Source organism: Castor canadensis, chromosome 1 (genome assembly GCF_047511655.1).
Source record: "Castor canadensis chromosome 1, mCasCan1.hap1v2, whole genome shotgun sequence".
In the NCBI taxonomy this organism is placed as follows: domain Eukaryota; kingdom Metazoa; phylum Chordata; class Mammalia; order Rodentia; family Castoridae; genus Castor; species Castor canadensis.
In genome coordinates, this window is record NC_133386.1 from 135,068,941 (window position 1) to 135,090,239 (window position 21,299).

General features: G+C 37.7%; 1 pseudogene; it reads left to right on the top strand.

The window, feature by feature from the left end:
* Positions 1 to 249: 249 nt before the first annotated feature.
* Positions 250 to 1,217, top strand: LOC109678809 (olfactory receptor 10AG1-like; annotated as a pseudogene).
* The last annotated feature ends 20,082 nt before the right edge of the window (positions 1,218 to 21,299 follow it).

Consider the following 21,299-nt stretch of genomic DNA (forward strand, 5'->3'; position numbering starts at 1 on the left):
TAAATAATAGTGTACATCTTTCAATATTCTTGGTAAAATTACAGCTAATTCAATAATTTATAGTAGATTTCATTTCTTAAACTCATTTTAACAACATATCACTTCATTTTGAAGTTTCAAATCTCATATTATCAAAATGAAGCATGGTAATAGTGGAAATAATTTAAGATATCTTATGAAGAGATCCATGACTCTAGTGCAGGTAGCATGAAAGTTGAATTCATTTTAAAACATGAATGAATTAACCATATTGGATATATTGTATCTGCAGATGAACAGCAAACTAAAATAGAAAAATCAAACACCACTACGATTACAGAATTTGTTCTCTTGGGGTTTTCTTATATTCCCCAGCTCCAGTGGATTCTTTTTGGGATATTTTCACTCATATACATGACTATTCTGATTTGTAACAGTATTATAATATTGATAACAAAAATTGACCCTGCTCTTCAGACACCTATGTATTTTTTCCTTAGAAATTTTTCATTTCTAGAAATCTGTTATGTAACAGTCACTATCCCAAGAATGCTTGTAGACCTTTGTACCCAAAAAGGAAATATTTCCTTTTTGGCCTGTGCTGCACAAATGTGTTTTGTCCTTATGCTGGGAGGTGTGGAGTTCTTCCTGCTGACAGTGATGGCCTATGACCGCTACGTGGCCATCTGTAACCCTCTGAATTATACTATAGTCATGAACCAACAGGTCTGTGTGCAGATGGTGGCTGCCTCCTGGATCAGTGTAATTCCAGTTGTGATTGGTCAAACATATCAGATTTTCTCTTTGCCTTTTTGTGGGTCTAACAGAATTAATCACTTCTTCTGTGACATCCCCCCAGTCCTCAAGCTTGTTTGTGGTGAGGCATTTGTAAACAAGATAGCAGTATATATTGCTGTGGTGTTTTTTGTGATAATTCCTTTTCTGTTGATCATTGTTTCCTATGGTAAAATTATCCCCAACATTCTGAAATTGACGTCAGCCAAAGGGCTAAAGCTTTTTCCACTTGCTCATCTTACCTCACAGTTGACGTTCTCTTCTACGGAACTGCGAGTATCACTTATTTAGAACCCAAACCAAATCAATATGAAGGAATGGGAAAGCTGCTGTCTCTTTTCTACACCATTTTGATCCCAACTTTGAATCCCATTATCTACACTCTGAGGAGCAAGGATATCATCGTAGCACTGAGAAAACTTCTCGCTAAGTTATTAGCATGAGGCAAGCACATCAAATTACAAAAAGTATTTGGTTGTAAGTTTATTGTGTTGCTTCAACAGAAAAGAATGTTTACCTTTGTTCCTCTGTGCTTCAATATAATAATATTGCAACTACCTATATTAAGTCAAGGGGCATTTGCTTTATAGTTTATTTAAGTACTTCTATATAATCAGAGTACAAATTCACTCAATTGCAAAGATCTACTTTCTAAAATCACCCTTTCCTCTTGTTGTTAACAATGGAGTTAAAAGATAGATTCAGCAGCACAAGGAAAGATAATGAGTATCATATAACCAGGGGTTGGTGTTGTGTTCTGGGGTGATTTTCCTGTGTTCTTCATATCCTCCAGATATATTTGTTGCCCCTCTCTGATGCAATACTGTGATTTAGATTTTGAAAAAGTAGCAGAACCAAGTAAACTGGGGAAAGCAGGGATATCTAGTCTTTTTGTTTCCCATTACAATTTTTTATTTTTTGCAATTTTCAATTTCTGTCTTTATATCTATCCATGTCCTTCTAAAACTACCTATCGTGTGTGTGCTATAATTTACTCTGTCATAGTTCACTGTTCTCTGGAACATTACTCAGTCCCAAGATAGCTTCTGCTTTCTTTGTTACTGTATGATTAATATTAAGAGTCCTACAACTGTTCCTTAGAATATTCATACTTATTTACATAATTTGAATGCTGCATCTTCAAAAATATCTCCATCCTGAAATTGCTGTGACCTTATTTGAAAATGAAGTAAGGATTTGGAGAAGAGATCATCATAGTTTAGGATGGGAAACAAATCCAGTGATCATCGTCTCCAGAAGAAGCAGTAGGCAGAAGAAATTGAGAAAAACAGGGAGGAGGGAAAAGGAAGCATAAATAAATAGAAAAAAACATCTTGTGAAGAAGGAGATAAAAACTGGAGTGATTCAGCCACCAACCAAGGAAGATCAAGAGCCACCAAAAGTTGGGGAGGCAAGGAATGATTCTCCCCTAAAGGTTTTGTGGAAGAAAAGTGGCCTAACAACACTTTTTGTGGATATTAGCTTTAATGACTGTGCGAGCCTAATTTTGTATTAATTAGTCCCCCAATTTGGGGTAATTAATTAAGATAATCCTAGGAGAATAATATATCTAGTGTTCTCTTAAGTTTTTTATTTTTATTTTATCATCTGGAGTCAAGTCTGTATCCTGCCAGTCCAGAGTAGACATCTCCTGTCACCAAATGATGCTTCTATTGTTATATTAGTTCTTTAAAAATTGATATTTCTTCCATCTGCTGTAAAATAAAATACTTTGCAGTGATTTTACAAACTCATTTAATGAAATATAATCTTGAAGAAATAACATGCCCAAGAGTTATTATAGATAGATATTTGTTGAAGATATTCTTGAAAGTTTTGGATTTCTATTTTAACAATGCAAAACAAAATTGGAAGCTAAGTGAATACAATCGGAGTCATCCAAAGAAAATGATAAAAATATATGAAAGCAAAAATTAAATAAATAATATTTTTAAATGTAGTTGATAAAATTTGATGAGTAAATTCTAAGAAAAAACAATGCCTAGTAATCTTTGATTCACTTTGAATTGATTTTTGTATAGGGTGAGAGGCAAGTGTCTAGTTACAGTCTTGTATTGATGGATATCTAATTTTTCCAGAAATATTTGTTGAAGATGCTGTCTTTGCTCCAATGTGTATTTTGGAAACCTTTATGAGAAATCAGATGACTGTTACCTGCCTGGACTTATTTCATTTTCTGAGGCTATGGTGATTGGAATTATTTTCCTGTTTTCTTTCACAGCATGCTGATTGTTTTTTGTGTAGGGAAGGTATAGATTTTTGTATATTGAAAATATATGAAAAAAAAAAAGCAGGATTTTCTATCCTGCTGCTTTGCTGAAAGTGTTTATCAGGGCTACAATTTTTCCTGAGGAGTCTTTGGGGTCTTTTGGGATTACATCATGTGCAAATAAGGATAATTTGATATCTTCCACTTCTAATTGGATTCCATTTCTTTCTTTCTCTTTCTTATTGATCTAGCTAACAGTTCAAACACTATACTTTATAAGAGTAACAAGAATGGGCATCTTGTCATATTCCTGTATTTTGTCTTATTATTGATGTTTATTGAATTTTTCATTCTCAACAATTCCATTTTTTTTCACAACCTCAATATCCTTGCTGAATTTTTCATCCATGTTCCTGACATTTTTATTCAGTTTGTGAACTGACTTCCTTACTTTATTAACCTGCTTGTTTGAATCCTTGCTCAAGAAATTGATCATTTTTAAAAGTTTAATTTTGAATTCCCTGGCATTTTAGCCTGTTTCAGTGTTTTTGCATTCATTTATTATGCAGGGCTGAACTTCTAGAGGGAAGGGTCATAGTGCCTTGATTTCTCGTATTTCGACATTTTCTTCATTTTGATTTGTGCTTCATTAGGTGTGAATGTCTCTTTGTTTTATATATATATATACATATATAATTAATTTATTTTTGTTGTCTTCTTCTTAGTGGAAATGCTTCGTTTGACTTCACAATCCATACTATCACTCAAAGAGGACAAAACAAGTAGGATGAATATCAACAATTTCAAAAACACAACAGATATTTAAATGTAAAATAAAAAAATTGGAAATCATGTACACCCCAATGGGGTTTGAAACGAAAAAAACTGGAACACCTAAAAACCCATTAGTAATATGGTTGTCTTGGAACTCGGTATCATGAAATTGAAGAATGAAAGTCACAGGCAGCAAGGTGAGCAAAAGAGCAGAGGTATATTAAGTAGAGAAGAAAAGCCCCATGAGGAGGGAACTTGGTCTCAGAAAGGTGGAAAGGTCTCAGAAAGGTCTCAGGTCATGGTTCCTTTGTCTAGGGATTTTATAAAGGTTCTTTTGTCCCTGATGAAGGGAAACCCACTGTATCCCAATAACATTGGCTCATTGGAATTATACTCCATGCATGCTTTTCTGTCCATCTCTGATTGTTCCTGGGATTCAATCATGCATAGTCTACAAGCTGCAGCAATTTCAAGGTGCATGGAGTGGTTTCAAGATTCTCCATACCCTGTTTATCTTGCCTCTGGGCCAGTGGTAGATCCCATCGAGTCCCCCTTTCCTTAACCTATTTAACAGGTCCTTAACTCCTGGCTTCCAGTCTCTCTAGGAGTTTAAAAGTTAGTAGATCTAAAAGTATGAACAGCTACTAAAAATGGTGGAGGGATGGAGAAAGGAAAAAGAAGAAAAGGAACAACATAAGAAGGAGAGGAAAAGAACTTGGGGTGGGAATAGAGAAAAAACTAGAATGATGGAGAGAGAAAACAGAGTAAAACGGGTATGACAGGAAAAAAGAATGATCAAAAGAGAAAAATAATTTTAAAAAACCAAACATCAATTCTACAAGTACAACAACTACAATTATATAATGAAATATACCCCAGTCATTTCTTCCTTGATGAGGGAAAGAAGGTGAATTTGTAGAATACAGGCTTGTTTTTTCAGTTCTCTTCATGGGAAGATAGATTTACATTTGTTTATTTGATTTACCTGTTTAAATTTGGAAGAAGTTAGAGTGGTGGAGTCTGCTAAGGGTTTTAGTCTTGTCTTGCTTTCCCTGTGTGTTGAGTTCAGAGCATTGTTTACCTGAAGGCTGGTATGCTGATGTGGGGACTGCCCTCACCTCTTCCTGGTAAAGGAGCAGAGGACTGCCCAGGTTGCATGTCTCCCTCTACCTTTGTTGGATTACCATGAAAAATAAATTCCAAGGAAGTGGCTAATGACAACTAATTTGAACATTATGGAGTTGGGCAAAACAATCAAGAGAATATAGTTTTGATCCCAGTTGCCTTATCTTCACAATTTTCTGTTTTAGCATGGGCAACTTATGTCCCTTCTGTAACTGGAGTTCAGAGAGTTTGTGTTGCAGGCCCCGGCATCTGCTGTCACTGCAGCAGACCTCACTATCAGCTCTTTGGCTACTCTTTTGGTGATTTTAGCTTTCAGTTTTGCAGTCGAGCTCCAGCTAGCCTATCTCTTCCCCCAAGGAGGTTCTGTCACTGACTCTGAGACAAAGTTACCTTGCTTAAGCAGTGTAGAGAGGAAGTCCTCAGGTTTGCCTATGACTCCTTCTCTTGCATGTATGGGTAGTGAAGCATGTGGATTTCATGTCTTGGATTTTATTTATTTATTTTTTTTTTGAGTGCCACCTTATACACACCTGTGGATCTTTGGAGGTCTGCAGTTTGGGCAGGTCTTTTGCTTATTGCCCACTGGTGGGAATTCTTCCTCTTCCCTACAGTTTTTCTCAGTGCTTTACGTTAGAGTCTCTTGTTTGTTTTTCTAGCTTACAATATTTCTGGATTTCATCCTAATTCTGTTTGCTGTTTGTTATTGCCTTCCCTTGTTTTTCCTAACCACAGTGCTTTACAAATCTAAATATTGAATCACAAATCTAAATATTTTATTTCAGTTTTATGGGGACACCAGAAAGTTGCTTAAACAAGATAACAAGTATCGTATTTTAACAAGGATTAATCTCCACTTTTTCTTCATGTAATTTACTTAGAAAATAATTTCAGAGTTTTTGTAAACAGAGCTGTTAAATAAAACAGTTTTTTTAAAAACACTTTTTCTGACCTTAGTGTGAAGAAAATATTATTTGTTAAATGAAGTTGGTCCACAGATCATAATTTGGCATCCCTCATTACACCAAATAATTTTACACCTGTATTTATAACTGATGCATATAAGTTCTGAAGTAGATATGCTGATAGAAAAGAATATAATAAAAGTGATGACAAAATGTTTTTAAAATGTGAAAAATTGTACTTTTCATGAATAATCCTGTGTGAGTGTATATATGTAGTTTTGAGTTATTACATCTAGTGCAAAAAAAGATATGGCAGTGTATATTAAGTTCTTCATAATGGTTACCCACAATTCTTGTAGGAGGATGCTAATTAAATCAAAGTGAATATTTCAAAACATTTTTCTTTTTGGTATTGATTTCATCACACAATGACAGAGGAACACAATTTTAATTAATGTAGATTTCTGTTTAGAAACTATTTAAGGCAGAAACGAATGTCTTCACTTCTGTAGAGGGCTGAAAGAGAAAAATGTGTCAATCAGGATTATTTACCTGGTGAAATTATCCTGTAAAACAGAAAGTAAACTTTTAAAATATTAAGTAAAGGGAAACACTATATCATTAAAATATTTGCAAATGGAAGTTCTTAAAGTAGAACAAACATGAGACAAATGCAAAGGTCAATATGAAGAATGAATATAATTTGAAATGAAGACATTAATGTGCAAATTATTTTTCACACTTGTGTTTTTTTTGTAGATAAATAACACTTTAAACAAAAATAAAGTAATATATTGTGGTTTTAATAAACAAGAATAAAGAGGAAAGAGGAACCTGAGTATACAAAAATGAGATATAGGAACTGAATGTTTGGTTGAAAAATACATAATCTAATTTCTAATACAATTGCTTTAAAGCCAATAAATAAACTAAAATTCAACTTTGAAAAAGTATATAAGATAGAGGAGGAAGCCAATTTTTTAAAAATGATATATGTAATACCAAACACATCAATGAGAAAATTGAATTTAAAATAACAAAACAGTTTAATTATAAAGAAAGTAGATTATATAGCAAGACTCAAGTATATGTTAACTACATAGAACAAATTTGAAAGCTGAAAATACAGATTCATTGAAAATAAATGAGTAGGAAAACTTTACTACACAAAGACCATAAGTACCTAGGGAGAATACTAAAGTATTAAAAATAGATTTTAAGATGATATGCATAGCCATGATAAAAGGCTATATTTAATTATGAAGCAATAATTAAATATTTGGATTACATAAATCTCAATTTATATGAAATGATAATTAGTGTTTCAAAATAAGAAAAGTAAAACTTGAAATTACTAATTCAATAATTCCACAATCTTAGTAGTAAATGTATACTTCCAGGTTTCATTCATCTGTGCAAAATTTTAAAATGAACAACCTGCATCTCTTTCAAGTCCATGCTGTCTTATACAGCAAGTGCATATAACTTTTAATGTTTTCAAATTGTGAAAAGTATACTTTCTGAATACAAATAATGTGATAACAAGACAAAATAAAATATTTAAGAAGACTGGTGATGAATAGAATCAGAGCACCTTGCATACATGTGTAAAAATGTTATAATGATACAATTTTGCACAATAAAAATTAAATGAGTGACTTGTTTATAAGAAATATGAAGTCATTTCAAACAGTCTTCGAAATTCTATGATAGTGAAAGTATAATAAGAAAATACCATTCTACTATTACAGCAACAAATTCAGCAACCTATTTTAATCGTAAAAATAACCAAATTTTATGTAATATGAAACACAATTTTAAAAGTCATACATGTTATAAAGGAATAACACTGGTCTCAAAAATATTTCTGCAAAGAGGGCTGGATTATATCAAATATTCTAACAATGAATGTCAAGAACACAACACAAAATCTGACAGAAAATGAGAAGAGAATATTAAAAAATTATAAAAGATCACTAATTTGACTCTTGTACTTAGAACTAAAACCATAAAAAAGAATGTTAAAGTATGAGACCCAAATATTATCATAGCTAAGTAAGGCTTTTCACAAGACTGCATGGTTAGTAAACAGTCTTAGAAAATTAGAATTATAACAGATCTGACTTCTTTTGTATGAAAACCTGCATTTATGTTAATTATTGTATAGCTGAACTTTTAATGCATGATGCAATATTGAACCATATCTGAAGAGTAAGCATGATCTAAACATGTCTGCATTAGGGATGTATCTTGGAACATTTGTCTAGCATGTACAAGGTCCCTGGGTTTAATCCTCACATAGCAAACGCACACACACACACACACAAATACAAACACCTGATACCCTGCACTAGAAGTCCTATCAGTATAGTGAAGCAAGGCAAAATAATCAAAATAGTAAAAGAAAAAAAAAAAGAATATGCCTCTTTGGTATTTAAGTAAGCATTATCATAGACTAATATAATCAAAATTATTAAAGTAATGTAATCAAATTATAAAATAATTCAAAATGTAAATATAAAATAAATGATACAACAATAATACAAATAAAATAATGTGATGGAAATATTAGGTATTCATTTATGAAAATGGAAAAATAGACCTGTTGGAACTCTTCCAGGAATGGGGGACAAAGGAGAATGATGGAGGGGTAAGTTCAACTATGATAGATTTTGAGAACTTTTGTAAATATCACAATGTACTCCCAGTACAATAACTTTTAAGAATTAAAAAAAAACAAAGAACTAATAAATAAGTAATAAAATAAATAAAACATACTAATTATTAATATAAAATATGAGATAATTAAATATAGAATAATTATAAATATAGTCAAAATCACTAACATACATTTTTGTCAAAATTTCCCTATATACTTATTCCCTAATTACTTATTTAAATCCCAAATGAAATGGCCCAAGAGACATTCCTTAAGAACTGGCAGATCTTGTCAAGATTTGCATCAGAATGCAAACGAAAGAAGAGTGGTAAACGTTTAATTTATAGGTAAAAAACTTTTAAATGACAGTAGTATTCTGTTCAAGTCATTATAGATTTACTATAACAAAAATAGAGTAATTGTGAAATGATAGTTATGTAGCCTAATAGAAAAGTTCAAAAGAAGAAATATGTATATATTTTAAGCTGATTTTTCAAAAATGCTAGAATAATGAATGGGAAATTGAAAACTTACGTAATAGTGCAGAAGCAATAAGATATCCATGTAGGGAAAAATACTCTCGAATCCATACCTCACATCATGTGACAATATCAACAGAAAATGAATCATACACATAAATGTAAATGTATAAAATGATCTAGAAAGAATAAAAAGAGACTGGTTTATTTAAACCAGTCTCAAAACCTGCCAAATCCTCTTCTGAACCACCTCTGAACCCCCTCCTGACTCTGAAACTTTCCCTTCTTTAGACCCTGCTAAGGAGCCTCCACCTTATCAGAGAGGAGCTTCCATTGTTCAACTGTCAGCTCCCGGTCCTCCTTACCCCCCCTTCTGCCCCTCCTTCCACCCGTCCTTCTGCCCACCCAGAACCACAGGATCCCATGAACCCCCACACACTCGCTCCCACGACCCCGCCAGTCAGCCAGTTTCCATCTACCCTCCCCGGGAAGTGGCCGGTGTGGAAGGCATTGTGAGGGTCCATGTCCCCTTCTCCCTCGCTGACCTCTCAGATAGAAAAGCACCTTGGCTCTTTCACCACTGACCCAGATTCTTATGTTAAAGAGTTCCAATACTTGGCTCAATCCTGTGACCTTACTCGGCATGACATCTATCTCATTCTTCCCTCCACTCTCCTTCCAGAGGAGAGACGCAGGGTCTGGGACATGGCTAGGGCACATGCAGATGAGATCCATTGCACCACCCCCACCCATCCTGTAGGGGCCACAGAGATCCCTATTGAGGAGCCTCATTGGAATTACCAAACCAGTGACAGAACGCTTAGGGATCAGATGGTTACCTGTTTAGTGGCAGGACTAAAAAAGGTGGCCTGAAATGTTGTTAATTTTGATAAACTCAGAGAAATTCAACAAGAAAAAGAGGAAAATCCAGCTAGTTTCTTGTCCTGGGTCACAGAGGCGCTGCAACGCCATACAAAAGTTGACCCTGAAACTCAGGACGGGACAATCATTCTTGTGACCCACTTTATTTCCCAGTCAGCCCGAGATATCAAAAGAAAACTTAAAAGGCTGGAAAATGGCCCTCAGACAACACAGGCTGAAATTTTAAATGCAGCCTTCAAGGTCTATAATTACCGAGAATAACAAATGGCTGATAAGGACAGGAGAGATAACACTAAATTCCAGATGTTGGCACAAGCCCTCCGACAAAGGCCTCTGACCTCTAACTTCTGAGGCCAAGAAAAATCCTGAACACCTCCTGTCTCATGTTTTCAGTGTGGCCTTGAGGGACACAGGGCCTGTGCATGTCCTAAACCATGCCGCCTGCTGGGGCCGTGTCTTAAGTGCAAACAGGAGGGTCACTGGGCGATGGACTGCCCCTTCACCCCTCAATGCAAAAGATCTAAGCCCCCCCACCATCCCTCCTCCCTAACTGATCTTTTAGGACTGGTGACTGTGGCTGATGTCTGATGAAGCCCTGGACTCCCAGGCCTGACAACCATAACCTCATGGGAGCCCAGGGTAACTGCCCTCATCAAAGGTAGGCCGATCTCTCTCCTCATAAATAGCAGCACCACTTTTTCTGCCTTGCTGGAGTTCTGGGGACCTACTAAGCCTTCTTTAACCTCCATACTCAGGGTGGAGGGGAATCCTACCCAGCCCTTAATGTCTTTTCCTTTAACCTGCATATTGGGAGATACACTTTTTACTCACTCCTTCCTAGTCCTCCCTAATTGCCCCACCCCACTCTTGGGAAGGGACATTTTGCCAAAATTCCAGGCCACTCTCACATTACACCCACCCCCTCTTAAGCCGTGACCCATTAACCCCTTGTCTCCATCCTCATGGCCCCTCCTTGCCATTATGGGTACCCTGCTTCCACAAGCCCCTCCTGACCCCTTGCCCTTATCTGCTACACTGGTGGATCCCATTGTGTGGGACCTCCAGAACCCTGCAGTCACTACACATCATGAGCCAATAGTTATTACTCTCAAGGATCCCTCTGTTTTCCCAAACCAACCTCAATATCACATTTCTCTAATCCACTTACAGGGATTAAAGCCTATCATCTCAGAGCTTCTTGCTATGGGCCTGCTTTGCCCAACCCACTCCCCCTACAACACTCCTATTCTGCCTGTAAAAAAGCCCAATTGGTCTTACTGGTTGGTGCAGGACCTTCGCTTAATCAACACAGCAGTGACTCCTATACATCTGGTGGTGCCCAACCCCTACACTTTCCTGTCTCTCATCCCCAGTACCACCACCCATTTTACAGTCCTGTACCTAAAAGATGCTTTCTTCACTATCCCTGTCCACCCACAGTCCCAAAAGCTCTTTGCCTTCACCTCAACTGATCCAGATTCTCATACTTCACAACAATTAACCTGAACTGTTCCACCTCAGGGATTCTGGGACAGTCCCCATCTCTTTGGACAAGCTCTGGGTAGGGACCTCCTTACCCTCCATCACTCCCTGAGTAAACTCCTCCAGTATGTAGATGACCTCCTGCTCTGCAGCCCCTTGCTCAAGGATAGCCAACAACACACTGACCTCCTGTTTAATTTTCCGGGAAAAAAGGGATACCGGGTGTCCCCCAACAAAGCTCAAATGTCTCTCACCCAGGTGACTTACCTGGGCCTGCCTATCTCCCCTACTCATAAGGCTATCACCATAGATCATAAGGCCTTATTAGCCTCTCTTCCTGTCCCCACCACCAAGGCTGAAATTCTCTCCTTCCTCAGCCTGGCTCGCTATCTCAGAGCCTGGGTGCCCAACTTCAGTGTAATGGCCAAGCCGCTATATGAGACATCCAGGGGTCCCATCCAAGAGCCCCTGGACCCCTCTTGGCCTGTGTCAGGTCATTTTAAACCCTCTTACAAGCCCTGTTGCAAGCCCTGGAGTTTTGCCTGCAGGACCTCACTCGTCCCTTTTTCCTTTACATTTCTGAGAGTCAGGGGTTTGCCCTAGGAGTTTTGGAACACAGCATAGGTCCCTCCTTTGCTCCAGTAGCATTCCTCTCCAAACAGTTAGACCCCACAACCAGGGGATGGGCCCCATGTCTTAGAGCCCTGGCAGTCACCTCTCTCTTGATCCAGAAAAGTAAAAAGCTTATCTTTGGGTCTCCCCTTACTGTTTGCCCCCCACCCCTGTAGCCTCTCAGAACTCCTCACATATAAGGGACTTTACTCCATGCCCCCCTCCCATATCTTATCCCTGTAGGTGGCCTTCATTGAGGATCCCACCCTATCTTTCATTTCATGTCCCCCACTTAACCTAGCCATTCTTCTTCCTCTCTCTTCAACACCCCTTGTTCACTCCTGCCCCAAGATTCTTGAAAAAATCCTCCCCTGCCCAGACCATATTCAGGAGGGCACCTTTTCTCTGACTGACTACACTTAGTTCATTGATGGCAGCTCCTTCATTCACAATGGACAGCAAACAGCTGGATACACTATCGTGTCTGATTCCACCAACATTGAGGCATGTCCTCTCCCTTTGGGTACTACTTGCCAAAAGGCAGAATTGTCTGCCCTGGCCAGAGCTCTGACCCTGGCAAAAGACAAAACTGTCAGCATTTACACTGACTCTAAGTATTCATTTCACACTTTATTGTCCCACTCTGCTATCTGGAAGGAAAGGGGATTCCTAATTACAAGAGGAACTTCCATTATCAATGCTGCCTTAATAGCCCAGGTCTAAGAGGCTTCATACCTTCCTTCCTGGGTAAGCATTACTCATTGAAAAGCCCACCAAACTGACTCTTCCATAATTACCAGAGGAAATAACCAAGCAGATACAGAGGCCAAGTGAGCAGCCCTCCAAACTGCACCCCAATTGACCATGTACCCCTTTACCCCAGCTTCCTTTCCCCTTTTCACTAAACTCTCTCTCCCCCTTCTGAAATTTAAACTCTTCTCTTCTATTTACTTATGCTTTTTCATCCTAACCTTCATGCTGTTTACACCTTTCTCCACCAATCCCTTTTCCCTATCTCCAGAAGACATATAACACCTTAAACAGATTACCCAATCCTGCTCAATTCGCCAGCTCACAAACCCCAACTCCAATATTAGACCCCTTCCCTTTCCTGCCCACCAAGCCAGGGGATGCCTTCCTGCCATGGATTGGCAGGTGGACTTCACACATATGCCGCCAGTAAAGAGGATTAAGTACCTCCTGGTATTGGTAGACACCTTCACAGGATGGGTAGAAGCCTTCCCTATGACCAATAAAAAGGCCTCCACAATAACAACGATTTTGGTCACAGACATCATCCCATGGTTTGGTCTCCTGGCCTCCATCCAGTCAGACAACCAGTCTGAGTTTGTTTCCTTTATTTTCCAAAAATTGGAACAAGCCTTAAATATTCACTGAAGGTTTCACATTCCCTATCACCCCCAATCTTCAGGCAAAGTTGAGAGCTCCAATCACACACTAAAAAATACTCTCACCAAACTCTCCTTCAAGCTCCATCTAGACTGGACAAAATTGTTACCCCTAGTCCTTCTCCGCTTCTGGGCTCTCCCATAAAAACCACTCATGCTCAGCCCCTTCGAGCTCCTCTATGACCGTCCACTGCTGCTTATCATGGTTTAGCCAGAATCCCCCAACATTTCCTGCACTGTCCTCAATCTTCTGCTCACTTTTCTTCACTCTCTCCTTTGGTCTCATGCTCATGATCAGTTGCCACAGCCCTCTGACACCACCAAAATAACTCCCACCCTCCAAATGGGAGATCTGGTTTATCTAAAAAGTACAGCCATACCTGGCCACCTGCAGGAAAAGTAGAGAGGCCCACTTAAGGCCATCCTCACCACACCCACATCTGATAAGCTAGCAGGATTTCCCTCCTGGGTAAATGTTCAAAATCTAAAACTGGCAGCCACACAAAAGACCTACCAATCTCTTCTTACAGGACCAACAAAAATAAAGATCTCCTGCCTCCCCAAGACACTAGAAGATGGAGACACACCCACAGAGACTCCAAGGGCATAAGCAGGATCCCTATTCCTAGGGACCTGGCATCTCGCCTACGCACTCTTTATACTTCCCCCCTTCCCATTCTTTCCTGTCAGTGTGTGCCTATGCTTTTACTCTTTCCTACATACACTCTACTCTGAGATTTTACTTTTCCCACCTCCCAACACAATTAGCCTCCCTCTTTTCTCATACCTTCTTTACCCCTGCTTCATAGATTGGGTAGCCGACCTTCATCTCCAAGGTACTCTCTCAGACTTTACTCCTGAGGATATCTATTCATTTTCCAACATTCTCTTTGCTTTATTGTAAACTGCACCACCTATGCTTTCACTCCATCCCTTTCTGTGGGTAATTCTTGTCCTCGTCCCTTCTCTCCTGAGTATTAGCCTGTGGGTAATTTCTCCCCCTGAGTGGAGATGGCCCCATCACACAGCTCTCTGTTTTGGGTACTTCACTCTGTGCATCTTACTCATTGTGCTCTCTTTTTTCTTATGACCTGTACCCTCGTGAGCCCCAAACCTTGCCCTTGCACCTCATCTTATTCCTACCAGCATAGGGCTTGCCATGGTACAGCTACCCCATGTACAATGTGGGGCAAACTGCACTGACTGAAAGGAGTAAAGGCAGCAATTTGGGTTATATTTGCTTTGGGAATCATGGGCAATAAGTGTGCTGGACTGAGCTCACACATTATGGTATGTCTGATGGAGAAGGAGTCCAGGATCAGGCATACAAGAAGGTCCTCCACACCCAGGTACCTCAGGTTCTTGACAACCTATTCTTTCCCACCAAAAAAACCTCTCAAAAATCCTTTACACAAGCTGTCCCTTTCTGAAACCCTTCTCCTCCAGGTCATAAATACCACTCATCAACTACTCAACCACACCAATCCTACTCTAGCCCATGGTTGTTGGATGTTTCAGTGGACTGGCCCTTCTCAGGTTATACCCAGCCCCATAAATATTTCCACACCCCTTACCTTAAACTATTCCTTCACCAAAGGACTCACCACCTCCACTCTTTTCCCAGTTCCCCTCTTCCAGCCAGCCCCTCTTTGCCTACAGAGTTCCTCAGGGATAGTTGAGGTAGGCTCCCTGGTGACAAAAAAATGTCACACCACTAGGGTGGCCAAGAAAACCAGAAACAATATCTGCTGCCCGCCCCCCTCATTCCCGGGACTCTCTTTCTATGTGGTCAGAGTGTATACCCCTGTTTACCCCAAGCCTGGAAGGGTATTTGCACTCTGGTATTTTTGGTTCCTGACATGGATATTATTACAGAAGATCAGGACATCCCCATTCCCCTCACCATGTGACTTTGCTCTAAAAGAGCAATCCAGGCTATTCCTTTGTTAGCTACCCTGAGCATAATGGCTGCCATGGGAACGCGGGCTGCAGGAATAGGAATGTCTATCCACTACTATACAAAACTCTCTAATCAACTGATTTCAAACGGTAACCTTACAAAAACAACTTGACATCCTAGCCTCAGTTGTACTCCAAAACTGACAAGGCCTTGACTTGCTGACTGCAGAGAAAGGTGGTCTTTCCCTATTTTTACAAGAAGAGTGCTGCTTCTATGTTAACCAGTCAGGGGTAGTAAAAAATAAAATTAGGTAACTCCAGGAACAATTAGAAAAATGGAGAAGGGAATTGGAGGAATCTTGGAGTCCTCTAGGGAATAACATTTACAATGGTTCTCCTGGTTAATGCCCATCCTAATGCCATATTTCTTGCTCTCATATTCTTAAGCTTCCTCCCTTGTATCATAAGGACGATACAAGGATTTCTTTTAGACCATATGTCTGCTATTGCTAATCAAAATTTAACCAGTTGTACCTCCGGGGATATCAACCTCCCCAAAACTGCCCAGAAAACTACGGTGAAGGCTCCATCCAGGACAAAACAGGAGGCCTAGGATCCTGTCCCATACAACACTGCCTGCCAGCAGGATGCAGCTAAAAAGACCAATACTTTGCCCCACTTCCTTATCCTCTGCCCCTACCTTCATCATTATTAAAGAAAAAATGGTGGAATGATAGAAAAATAATGCCGCCATTTTATAAATCAGAGGCCATTTTATCCTCAGGTCTCACCTCTTGGAAAAATGGAGCCATTTCCAATAAACAGCCCCACCCTTTAACAAAATTTCCCCAGCTCCCAGACAAGCTCCACCCAAGCTCCACCCCCATCAGGGACCCCTGAACCTGCGCCAACCCATTACCCTCCCTCTTCTATAAAAGGCCATGCCTGGCCTGGACTCTCTCTCTTCCTGCGCTCTTTCCCAGGTCAGCCAGGCAGCTCATGCCTGTCATTTAACCCAGCTCTTGGACATGAGATTTTCTAGTGAGCTTTCTTTGTGAACGACATTTTTCCTAACACCATCCATTTACTTGCGAATGACAAAATTCCATTTCTTAATGAATAAAATTCCATTGTGTATAAGTGCCACATTTTCTTTCTTTTTTCTTTTTATTCTTTTAAATGTTATTTTATCACTTTTACATTGACTTACATGTGTATATATTATTTGAGCAACCATGCCCAAACCAGCCTCCAGGCAGAACCTGTTCCACCCTCTTGTTCTCCAATTTTGTTGAACCACATTTTTTTAATCCATTCATCATTAAAGATCTTGCCTGGCATCCATCATGTCCTGCATTTGATGCTCAGCACCAAAGAGAATCCCTCCTCAGGAGATCCCACAGGTACACAATCTGGGTAAAAACAGTTATCATTCTATTAAAATAAATTTTGTAGTAGGATATCTGTAGCCTATGAGGCAAGCAGATGCTAGAGAAGGGACCATTGGTACTTCTTGAATCACTTAGGAGTCATTTTGAGGCAGGCTAAAATTAGGGAAAGTTTGGGCTCAGAAACTTAATATTACATATCACATTATCCATGCTCTAGTTCAGGGACCACCTTCAACTGGCCCAAGAACCACCTATGCTTCTCCCCTCTCCTTGATTATTGGATGGAAATCACCCGGTTCCTCACTTCCTGTAGGTTAGTGGAAGTCTAAAAAGCATTGGAGAAGAAAAGCACAGTCTCTCTCCTTCCAAATTCCACTTGGCCCCACCATACAACCTTTTATATTTCCCTTCCCTTGTTGTTAATAAACTCCATTTATACCCACATGTCATGAAATGAATTCTTCCTTGCTGGACACAAAGAATTTGGAAGTCTCCAAATCACAGACTTCACCTTGATAACAACAATTTCAGGAGAAATTTTAAAGACAAATGTTTCAGCCACTGGTATTAGAAGACATTGCAATTTTATATTTCCAAATCCCAACCCCTCACATTGGCTAAGCAAATGACCACTCTGAGATTCCTTGTGGACTCACAAAACTATTTGGAATTGTACTTAAATTTACAGACACAAAACCAATTGGGTGGAAAATGGAATTCACAACCAGACATACCAACATACATGTTGCGCATGGCTGTAAGCATGGCACCCCTCTAAGCCAGAGGTGTGATCTAGTGTAAGTCAGGTAGGGAGTGAGTTCAGGGTTGTAGGCATGACCTTGAGCAATATGTGAGTTGTATGAATTATGTGGGTAGCAATCCCAGAGTTCACAAGAGAGAGGAACAAGTCAGGCTTGAACTGGGAGGTTAGGAATTACCAGTTGCCAGGACTCAAAAAGGGAAACATGCTCAGGTTGCAAACAACATTTTCTGTGTACTTGCTGTAGTGATGATAGGCTCAGGGCTTTGAAAATGCTGGATGGGCATTTTGATATTGAAATAAAACAAGAAACCACACAACCCTCTCTGGTATAACTTGAGGAAGAAAACAAACAAACAAACAAAAACTACTCAATAAAAGAGAGGAATCTATTCTCCTCAATGAGGAAGAAATATTAACTGTTTTTGCTGTCTCTTTCTCTCTTTAAATTTTTGTAATTTTTATTTTCTTGTGATTTTATCTTCTTTTTTGATTGTTTTGTCTTTCTCTGGACATATTTTAGTGTATTCTCTCACAATATTATTTCCAACAGCTTCACGTCCTATACTTTTCTCCATGTCATTTGGTGCCTCTTATCTTATCCTTTTTCCCTTCTCTATCTTTTTATTACTTAATTATTAATATCTATACAATAATATTTTAATTCCTAGTTTATTCTGTAAGTATCCTTGTTCCTTTCCCTTATGATCTGATTGAGGTTTATAATTATTTCTTCATCAAAACATATGATTTGTTTTTTAGTTGTTTATTTCATTATTCCTTTCTGCTAAATCTCTTCAGTGTGGTAGTGAAAGTGGTATCAAATCTAATAACTGCATAAATTGTAGCACAGAAACAAATACAATATGAAAATTCAGGGAAAAATGATTCCCCCAAAAGCTAGTAACATCTCAATAACAAAATACAAACATAGTGATAGTGAAAAGGTTAAAATGCCAAGCAAAGAATTCAACAATTTACTTTTAGAAGTAGTCAGTCAATGACTTTAAACAAGATTTAAACAGATAAATGAAGTAAGGAAATCAATCCAACACCTTGACAAGAAAGTCAGTAATATGGATCAGAAATTTAGCAAAGATCTTGAGGTTCTGAGAATAAAGGAATGTTGTGAATTAAAATCTGAAAAAATTGAGCATTGCAACAAGACTAGATAAAGCAGAATAAAGAATATCATGGATTGAAAAAAATAAGATCAAAGAAACATGCTTAGGCAACAATAAAGAACAGAAATGTTAACAACAATCACCAAAATTTCAGGAACTCACTAAACATTATCAAGAGACCAACCTAAAAAATCATGGAATAGGAGTTAAGCTAGAAACCAAAGGCATAGGAAGTCTATTAAATGAAATTGTAGCAAAAATTCCCCAAATCTAGGGGAAAATATAGATATTCAATTGTGGATGCATTTAGAAGCCCAAGCATTCATGAGCAGAAAGGAACCTGTCCACCCTCCATTGTAGTTAAAATGCCATAAGCAGAGAACAACAAACAAAAAGGATATTGAAATCTGCAAGACAAGAATACAAATGTACAAAGGCATACACATCAGAATTACCTCAGACTTCTAAGCAGAAATCCTAAAAGCCACAAACTATGGGACGGTATATTTCAAACTCTTCATGAGAACAACTGCCAACAAAAGATAGTATGTAGGGCAAAATTGTCCTTCAAAATTGAAGGAGAAATAAAGGCCTTCTAAGATGAGCAAAAGGTAAAGCAATTCATGACCATTAAGTGAACATTGCAAAACTATTTAAAGGAATATGACGTAAAGTAGAGGGAAGAAAGTCACAAAAAAGAGATCTCAGAAATATAATAAATTTCATGACAGGAGTAGATAAATACGTGAGAAGTAAGAAAGAATCATGCATGTTCCAGTCAGCAAATCAGAAAACTTCTAGATGAATAAGAATGAAAAAAATAAAGAATAAACATATCAACCAGGAGAAATCAAGTCATACAAACAAAATTCCCTAAAATGAAAATGAAATTAAGAGAATCAGTATACTCTCAATAATAACCCCAAATGTAAAAGATATCAAACCTGCAATTTAAGAATTAATATTACCTGATTAGATTTTAAAAATAAGAATCCAACTGTTTTTTGTGTGCAAAAAACATACCTGACTAGCAAATACACAAACAGACTGAAAGTAAAAGAATGTTTTAATATACCAAGAAAATGAAATCCAAATGCAAGCTGAAGTTTGTGTATTTATATCTGACAGAGTAGAACTCAAACCAAAATTATTTAGAAGAAATACTAATAAAGGGAAGAGCCAGTCAATACAATATAACCTTTGTAAATATATATTCTAGAGATGTTGGTGAATATGCTCAATTTCATGAAACAAGCTATGGGCCATGAAAGGATAGATAGGTTCAGATAACATAAAAGTAAAAGAGTTCAATATTCCACACAGACCAAAAGATTAACAAAAGTACTTCAGAGTTAAGGTGCGCTATAGATCAGATGAACTTAACAGTTTCCTACAGAATTTTCAATACAGCAGTTGCATAATATGCACTTCTTAGCTATCAAAAATTTTCCAAAATATATCACTTTTTAGGCCATAGAACTAGTCATAACAAATACTACAAAAGAAATGATTTCTTTTATCTTAACAGATCATAATGAACTAAAACTAGGTATCAAAAGTAGAAGCAAAAAAATTATGCAAAAACATAAATAATAAAAGTACATTTTTGAATGATAAATCAGTCATTGTTGAAATTTGGCAAGGGGGAGGGGAAATTAAAATACTCCTAGAAATAGGGCTGGCAGAATGGCTTAAGTGTTAGAGCTCCTGTCTAACAGGGCATGAGGGCCTGAATTCAAACCCTAGTACTGACAAAATAAAATTGAAAGAAAAAAGATTCAGGAAAAAAAATTCCTGGAATAAAATGAAAGTGAAAACACAGCTTACCAGAATCTGTCATACATAGTAAGGGGAGTTCTAACAGAGAAATTTGTAACAGTGAGTTTATGAAAAAGTCCAAGTTTTCACAACGAAAGATTAATGTATATCGTATAATCAGTATCAATATTCAAAGTTGAATTTCTTTAGCCTTCTTATTTCCCCATGCATTATCCTGTTAGATGTTGTAGTTCAGTATAGTCAGTAAAAACAGTCAAAGACGCTAATATAATGCTGTCAGGGGATTAGTTTTTTTCATTTTCCATTTTTGAGGATTATTATGCTTTTCATTTTGTTTTGTTTGCATTTCACAATTCCACCTTTGTCTCTGTCCAGGTTCTTTTAAAAGTACAAATCCTGAGTGTATTTACTCCTCTATATCTCAGATCTCATTGTTGTCTGGTAATCTCTACCATTCCACTGTAGCTTCTGGTCATTTCATATGAAAAGTTTCTTAAATTTTCATTATAAACTCAGCATTCAAGTGACTCAGGCACAAACTAAAGGTCAGTTCAAAGGACAGGGAGAAGTAGAAAGAAACGACATTTCACAAAATTCTTCAGCAATGGCAAAGCCCTACTGACATCATGATTTTAACATTACAGAATTGTGACCAAAAGTTTTGCATTGCTTAAATTTTTCCACAGTTTGCTAATTAGTTAAGATAGACCTAGCAAAATAATGTGCCATGTCAACCATTCCCTCATTAGGTTTTGTATTTGAATAATGCAAAATAAGTTTTGTGTACTGCCTGGCAACAGCTGATGTGCAATACCCTTCTTCTTTACTTGGAGCCATTTTGGGTAGTAATTTGACAGTTTTTTATTTACGAAATATAAAATATTTATTATGTTTTACTTAAATACTGTATCAATAAAATCTATTCTTACACAAATAATGTTGGTAAAGAATATATTCATATATGTACTGTTCCATGTTTTCTAAGAGTTTTACAATGCAAACAAAATAAGATGTGAAG